This window comes from Dermacentor silvarum, chromosome 5 (genome assembly GCF_013339745.2).
Source record: "Dermacentor silvarum isolate Dsil-2018 chromosome 5, BIME_Dsil_1.4, whole genome shotgun sequence".
Lineage (NCBI taxonomy): Eukaryota > Metazoa > Arthropoda > Arachnida > Ixodida > Ixodidae > Dermacentor > Dermacentor silvarum.
The window spans coordinates 81,142,632-81,150,883 of record NC_051158.1 but is presented as its reverse complement, the minus strand read 5'-3'; the positions used below and the strand labels follow the sequence as shown (position 1 = coordinate 81,150,883).

General features: G+C 47.7%; 1 long non-coding RNA gene across 1 annotated transcript; it reads left to right on the top strand.

Moving 5' to 3' along the window:
* The first annotated feature begins 2,588 nt into the window (after window positions 1-2,588).
* On the top strand, window positions 2,589-4,147 carry LOC119452470 (uncharacterized). The gene is made up of 5 exons (XR_005191956.2): window positions 2,589-2,764; window positions 2,923-2,970; window positions 3,332-3,537; window positions 3,680-3,836; window positions 3,928-4,147. It is a non-coding gene; the product is annotated as an uncharacterized LOC119452470 (long non-coding RNA).
* The last annotated feature ends 4,105 nt before the right edge of the window (window positions 4,148-8,252 follow it).

Genomic DNA, 8,252 nt, shown 5'->3' with positions numbered 1-8,252 from the left:
CTGATGACGGTGGCATTACAAGAGCGGTATAATCACGATTGAATGCTGACAGTACAAATACGATAGTATGACCGGCAAGGAATGACGTCGATAGATCGACGAAGGTTGTATGACGGCAATGAGATGACGACGTATACGACACCATGACGAGAGTCGGATGCTGAAGTCAAAATGATGACAATGGAACGACAACGACAGTATCCCGACGACGGTATGAGAACGAATGCCTGACGACGACTGTACGACGGTGAGGCAGCAACGACGATGGCATGACAACGGCATGAGGAAAATGGCATCGCGATGACTGTATCAAGAAACCTGTATGAGAACGACGGTGTGACGACAACGGCATGACGAAAATCGAATAACGAAGCTGATGCGACGTTGATGGCACGACCACGACGACATTATGACGACCATCTGACAATAGAGGCATGATAGCGACTGCCTAACGATGACAGGATGACAGGGGCGGCATAATCATGATTGAATGACGACAGTATAATTACAATACAATGACGAAGAGAGGTTGACGTCGATTGAACAAGGAAGGCGCTATGACGACGACTGCATGACGACAATGGGATGCCGTTACTCAAGTTATAACAATGTGAAACGACAGCGTGACGACGACTATGCACTACGAAGCCGACTGTGCACTACGAAGCCGACTTCGATCCTCGTCATGGCGAGGACCGGATGATAAAGCTGGAATGACGACGATGCAATGACCCCGGTGGCATTATGACGCTGAACACATACATAGTGGCCCAAGCTATTAGACAACTTAATTAGACCAGTGGGTTGGAGTGGATGGCGGGACGACGACAGCCTGACGAGAGTCCCACCACGAAACTAGACTGACAGCGATTGAACGCACTCGATGACATCACAATGGCAGTGTGGCAATGAATTCATGACGACTGTATAACGAAGATGGCGGGATGACAACGGCATGACGAGTGTTGAGTGAACGCGTGTCATTACAAAGCTGGAATGACGACGATCGGACGGCAACGACGGCATCATGACCACGAGCCCATACCTAGTGGCCCAAGCTTGGGCCACTGGATCGAGGTAGAAGGCGTGACGACGACGGCGTGATGAAAGCTAGACTACGAAGCTGGAATGACAATAGAACGACCACGACGGTAGCACGACCAGGAGCACATACCTAGTGGCCAAAGCAGGTGGACAACTAGAGCCATGAGGCCGGCGTAAGAGGTTAGACAGACAGACAGACAGACAGACAGCCCAGCCCAGCCCCAAAACGGCTGAAGTATGCAAAGAATGCTATTCGCATTAATACCAATACATGAAACCATGGCGGAAATCTCCATGCATGAAACAATGTCACATGATTTGCTACGTTTCAACTCCATGTGACTATAGCTTATTATTATTATTATTATTATTATTATTATTATTATTATTATTAAGGATAATTTGCCACTAGGCATGTAGAATAGTATTTTAAATGTCCTGTCATTGCAACGATATAAAACACGGCACCCTAACGTAATCTATATGGTCCATGGAGCTTCTTACTGGTGAAGTTAATGTCGAAACAATAACTTAATCAATAAACAAACATGACTTCAAATGTAGCTCCTTACAAACCCTTCCGTTGCATCGTGCAATCCAGCCACCGGCATAGAAAACGCACCTTGAACTTACTTTGGAATAAGCCAGTATTATACTTCCCCTCATATGGCAACAGGTTAATATGCTTTTGTCATGCAGACGACTCTAAAGCTAATGAAATATCGCAGCTTCCAAACTTTAGATTCTGAAAGAACGTCTTTCGTGGCGCTTTGCGTCGCCGGGAGCAGCTAGAGAGAATGGCTCCTACTTACCTTCGTATTTGAATTCGTCCGAGATACACGATGAGACACGAAATTGCCGATACTACTCCACACACACACACAAAAAAAAAACGACGCCTACTAATGCCGTTGCTGCTGCAAAACTTCCTTAGCCACAACCTATACCGGCATATATCCAGGGGAGAGATGGCTGCTTACGGGGATTTTGCCGCGCTGTCAGGCGCGGTGGCTAAGACAACCACTGCGGCGGAAACCATCCTATAATTGTGTCCAAAAGGCCTGTTCACGCTGCTGGAAACAGTTCGCCACCTCTGTCCGAATCATGGCGGCAACGCTAAGTTACTGACCCTAACACACCGCACAAACACAAACTGTTCGGAAACGCGTTCCCGCTCCCACCCAGAGATCTTATGTCTGGCCCACATGCTGCACCGACCGCGTGCTGACCTGGACACAAGCGTGGTCGCGCTTGTGTAGAGTCAGCTTTAGCGAGCTGTGCCATAAATGCACTGGCTATGTGCCGCTCTTCAATGAACCACTCGCCACTGAGTTTGAGCCACTAAGTGTGTGTTAAGCGAGGGAACAATTCTGAGGATTCCCACGCACCGGCGAGCCACGCTTCTCGTCTCGGGGGTCACGCGCGGCCTTCTCGCCAGTGCCACTAGATGACGCAGCGTGTCTAGAAAGAAGCGCGAGAGAGGAGCCCGGTTTCCGCATGACGCGTTTCCCATGGTTCGCACGCATCGGGGTGCCAGGCAGCTCACTCGTGATATGTTAGTGCTGCTCAACCTTTTTTTTTTTGTGTGATTGTGTGTCGAGCGTATGCACACATGCAGCCTTTTCCCCCGTGATTTCAGGTGCATCTGCGAGTGCCGGGCCTCCGTTGGGAAGCGCTGATGGATCCGAGACCGAAAGTGTGCCATCGAGACTTCATGCTGGTGAATACAAATTTTTCTTTCACATGACACTTTTATAGAACTTCTTCAAATATGCATTTGTATTTCCCAGGGCAGTCACCTCGTATGCTGCCAGAGTGTTATTTCTTTCTGGAGCTTACGATGAGGGTAATGGCACATGGTGTCACTCTCAATTTCAGGACCATCTACCACTTCCTCAGGATCACGAACGGATCCGCAAGTGCTTGGTATGATGTCGATGTTTGACCTCTCATGTTTGCTTTGAAGGCGTGGTTGGTACATCTTGTCAAACACCGTAATTTTGAGCTGTGTGACAGCACACACATAAGAGGCATAGGATGAAATGCTGCCTGGGCTTGTTTTGTGTCCTGTGGCACGGTTCAACCTTCTGCAGTTTGTAATGAGTGATTTCTTGCCAGCATGCTTCTTTACTTTTTCAAGATGCATGCAATGCTAAAAGACGCATCATGGTGGGCTTGAACATGACTCGCAAATAGAATTATGAGGTACTGCTCACTTTCAATTGTTTTGTATGAGTATCGCAGATACGTCGACATAACTGATCTTGATGTGAAAATATTGTTTCAGCCTTTATGGAGAGGATATTGCCAAGGCTGAATACAATTAACGTTGTGCAATAGACGCACACACAGCTCTTGCCTGAACTTAAGACAAATGCTGAAGAAGTATGCCCAGAGAGCCACACGCTTCCCGATGTGCCATTTTTGACCACAAGTGACATGGTTGATTGGGATGCTGAACTTGGGGTCAACAAGGAAGCAAAGCTTCAAATGGTAATAAAGCTGTTTTCCTTCATTTTCTTAGTTTTATGCAAAACAGGTTACAGTGCAAGCTCTTTTTTCTTTTTTTCACTGAGCGTTGTTCGTATAATGCTTGAGTGATTTACTGATAATTGCTGATCTCATTTTCTGCCAGAAAAGACACATAGTTGTCCAAGGTGGCGACACCATAAAGAAGACTGCACGCATCTTAAAGAGCATCATGTCTTGGGATGTGGCAAAGCAGTTCAGTTGGTTTGGTGCAAAAGGAAAAATGAAGTTTTGCGAGCTGAATGTTTCCAAGCTACTGTGCAGTAAGTCTTCTGCTACAATATTATCACTTTCGTTGTCTGCATTGTCATAGCTCATTTTCTTCGTACCCTTGACAATTATTTCCTTATGCAGCCTGCCTGATAGAAAATATCAAGCAGAATCAGGAGGAGGCTACGTTGAAAAACATAGAAAAGGCAGCCATGTCTTGGTTCCGCCATGCTGCCGAACGGGCAGCAGCAGGGCAACAAAGGCAACAACCACCACTGAACAGAACATCAGAACAGGACAACGAAACCCTCATTTGAGACAGTGCACCTTAATTATTGCTCCATTTTGCAATAAATACTTTTGGTGATCACTTTCTGTTGTATTTTTGTTTCTTGGTTTCCGAAGCGCTGGGTAGATTTCACATAACTGCCATCCCATAAAAGAGCCCAGCCGCTAACAAAAGAAAAAGAAACTGCAAGAAATCCCAATAACCTCCCAGTCTGTGACATCCCAGAAAAGTATCTTTTCGTATCACTTGGGATGTTATCGGGCTGTAAAAGCGACATCCCTGCGATGTACCTATATCCCAAGTAGAACATCCTTATGACATCCTAAGGATGTCTTATTTGTGTCGTCTGGGACGTTAAGGCTTCGCGGTGGCTGCGCTAGATGGCGCCGGACGTTTTGGGGAAACGCGAAAGAGAAGTCTGGCTGCGGTACACGCCTAATACATAGCTCGTTTCGACGGTGGCAATACATTGTGTCACTGTATTGACTCAATGCTAACGCATTACCGTCTACAGTCATCGTGAGATGGGTTTTGCCGCAATTTTTTCGTCTCGGCGATGTACGATGCCGGGCAGTAGACGGACGATGTTCTGCGGACTAAGCCTTGCACTTTCTCTTTATTCCGTTTGTCCTTCGGTCGCGGCATCAGACGCCCGAAGTAGGCACTCGCTTGTGGTTCACACCGCATTCCTTTCCTTTCATTGCTTTTTTTCCGTATTCCCCAATAAAAAAAAGAGAAAACATTTTTTGCGACGCAAAGACGTGTTGTCACGAGGTCAAATTACGATTTCGGTATTTTTTTCTTTTGATCGAGGGGGGGGGGGGGCAACCCTCCCCCCTCGGTCAAAATTTCTGGCGACGCCAATGATATCGACGCGTGCTCCGCCGCCACTGTCTGCGAGCTCGGCGACGGTCGTCGCGCTCGCTGCGTCATTGCAAAGCCAGCAGCAGTAACCGGGACAACAACGAAAAAAGAAAATTCGAAAGGCACATTTCGAATATTAAGCTTTCTTGCACTTTCAGCCCCAAAGAAGTTTATCAGGCTTGCAGCTTTTATTTCGCACAACTATAGATTTTATCTAAAAAGGCAGCGCGCCTCCATCCGTCCGGATGGCGTCGAGCGGGTCCTGTGGTAATCATCTTCAAGAGTAGTTGCAATCACGGAAGGACACGAAAATTCAGAACTTCACTGGCCAGCTTTTATTTGTCTGCCAGCGCATAATGAAGCGCCGCGCAGACATGGGCCCTGCTGGACATTTCTGTAGGTGCCTTCAATACAAGACAAGAAATAATTATGAGAGCACTGCGCAACACGACTGAAGCCAAACGTACCGGTCGAACACATGATCGTCATGTCAAAGCGCGCGGTAGGTCTTATAGCGTTCCCACTCTGCAGGCAGAGCTACGGCCAGCAGGGCAGCCATAGCCGAACTGGGATGCTATTGTGGGCATTGCTAAATCCCGCCATTATATCAAATTTGGTAATGGCGGCATTTTCAGCCAGTTCAAGAGGCCGTAGTAGCCCTCTGGGCCTCTCTGATTTGCTCGAAATGCCGCCATTACAGAATTTGACAATATGGCAGAATTTAATATTGTGCAGAATGGCGCCCAAAGTGGGGATCGATTAAGAACTACCAGCAACCAAATATTTCCGGCCACTACGCAAAGTTTCACAGGCTACATGTGGGGCCGATACTGTGACGGAAAAAATCAGAGGGAATACTGGCTTCAAGGAGAGTTCGCTTGTCAAGGCTGGCTGTGTGACGTAATGCTTTCTCCTGTGGTATTTCTTTTCTGCATGCTGTCCTGATCATACTGCGGATACAAAACACTTCACACACGCCGTATCTTCATGAAATACAGTGCACGGCCAATGTGTGCGATCGTCGGAATGAATGGAGTACGCTGAGCCGGTTTTCGCTAACAAGAACGAAGAATATTTATTCGTGCTGTACGCTTTCTGGAATACAGCAGCCAGTGTTGTCTCAATACACTGGTCGAACGGGCCCTCAACGAGCTCTTGCACGTGCGCACGTATGATACCCTGCGATATCTTTATCACAGCGCGATTTCGAGCGACATTTCCGTTCTAATTTATGGCACGATATTCCAATTTCGCTGCCAGCAGTACCACCTGTGTGTCTCATTTCTTTCTTTGTTGGAGCATATTTTTGCCGCATCATCTGTGAAAAATAGCGCAATTCGGTCTCTTCAAAGGTGGATTATATGAAGCCGGCATTACTTGCCCGACAAACTGAAATGGTCATGTAGCTATAATTAAAAAGATCTACTAATAACCGTTTTATTGCGATAGCATCCGTATGGACACTCCAGGCGAATGTCCGCCGTCGGCCTGATGTTCCGTATAAACTGCAATTACGATATCACGACCGCGCGCCGTGTGCTGTAGGTGTGAGCGAAAGCTTGCGAGGATGAGCCGAGAAGCATGGTGGCTAGATGCGTCTGTGTGTACTTGTGCTCGCAGGGGAGGGTACGCACGGTCTTCTCATGCGTGCAAGGGGGGGGGGGAGCGGGGGGATGTGCACTTGCTAGGAGGGGGAGGGGAGAGAGCAGCTGCAGTGCATATTAGAGCACTGCACGGGCCCGGGCCGGCCCGAAAGCCCGGGCCCGGCCCGGCCCGCGGGCCGGGCCGGGCCGTCCGAAGCGTTTGTCGGCGGGCTCGGGCCGTGCCCGGGCCGGGCCTGAGGCCGCAGGCCCGGGCCAGAGTCGGGCTTGAAACCACGGGCCGGGCCCGACTCGGGCCCGCTCATTGGAGGGCCTAAGTAGGCCTTCGAGCACACGCGACCGTTATGCATTGCATGGTTCAGTGCATTCTGTGCCAAGCTGAAGTGACACGTGCGAGATGACTGTCATCATCATCATCAGCCTATATTTATGTCCACTGCAGGACGAAGGCCTCTCCCTGCGATCTCCAATTAACCCTGTCTTGCGCTAGCTGATTCCAACTTGCACCTGCGAATTTCCTAACTTCATCACCCCACCTAGTCTTCTGCCGTCCTGGACTGCGCTTCCCTTCTCTTGGTATCCATTCTGTAGCTCTAATGGTCCATCGGTTATCCATCCTACGCATTACCTGGCCGGCCCAGCTCCATTTTTTCCGCTTAATGTCAACTAGAATATCGGTTATCCCCGTTTGTTCTCAGATCCACACCGCTCTCTTGACTGTATATCTTATCACATGACTATATCTTATCAAAGAAAATAGTAAAACAGATGAAGTTCTCATTTTTAACAGCGGAACTGTTTCAGTTTTAATGTGTCCGCTGAATCCAAAAATGTGGGCCGATCCTGGCAGCAGTGCAGAAAGGGTCCAAGCGCAATGGCACATACACCTGTGAACTAGCGAAGCTGAGCCTGGATAAGCCTAGCTAAGAATGGTGAGGAGTAATTGCCTATCGATAGGCAATTGATAGCCAATCAATAGCTAGTCGATAATCGTTCAATAATCAATAAATTCCCAAAAATGCTGGGGATGACTTGGTAGTGCTTAGCCTAGCCCAAATACGTGGCCAATACCTTACCATAGCCAATCGACAGCCAATCAATGGCTGATCGATAATGGATCAATAATCAATAAATTCAAATAACTTGGTAGTGCTTAGCCTATCCCAAGTACTTGGCCAATATCTTGCAGTTGACAATCGATAGCCAATCAATAGCTAATCGATAATCAATCAATAATAAATAAATTCCGGGAAATGCTGGGGATGACTTGGTAGTGCTTAGTCTAGCACAAAAGCCAGGACTAGCTAGGTGCCCATCATCTCCGCTGTCTCTTTAGCATTGCGCCGCCAGTGCAAGCTACGCTAATTTTTTTTTCTTTTCCGCAAGAACGAACATTGTTTCCGCGAAAGGAAAATTAAATTATACAAAGAACCACTCCTAAAACCATTTCCATGTTACCGCTTTTGCGATCGCACTATTACCAGTGTCGATACTATGGCATTATTTTAGCGCTAAGGCCAGCTACTTTTGTGCTTAAATGCACAAAACAGCGTTTCCCTCAAAAAGTTAACTGGAACGCCCACGCATTTCGTCGGACACATTGAAAATTAATATCTCGAAACTAGTTCAGTCCTGAGAATTCGTTCCAAGTGGATACGCCTTGCGAACTCAGCGGCTATAATTCGTAGATTGAAAGATGTGCCGTACACTAATTA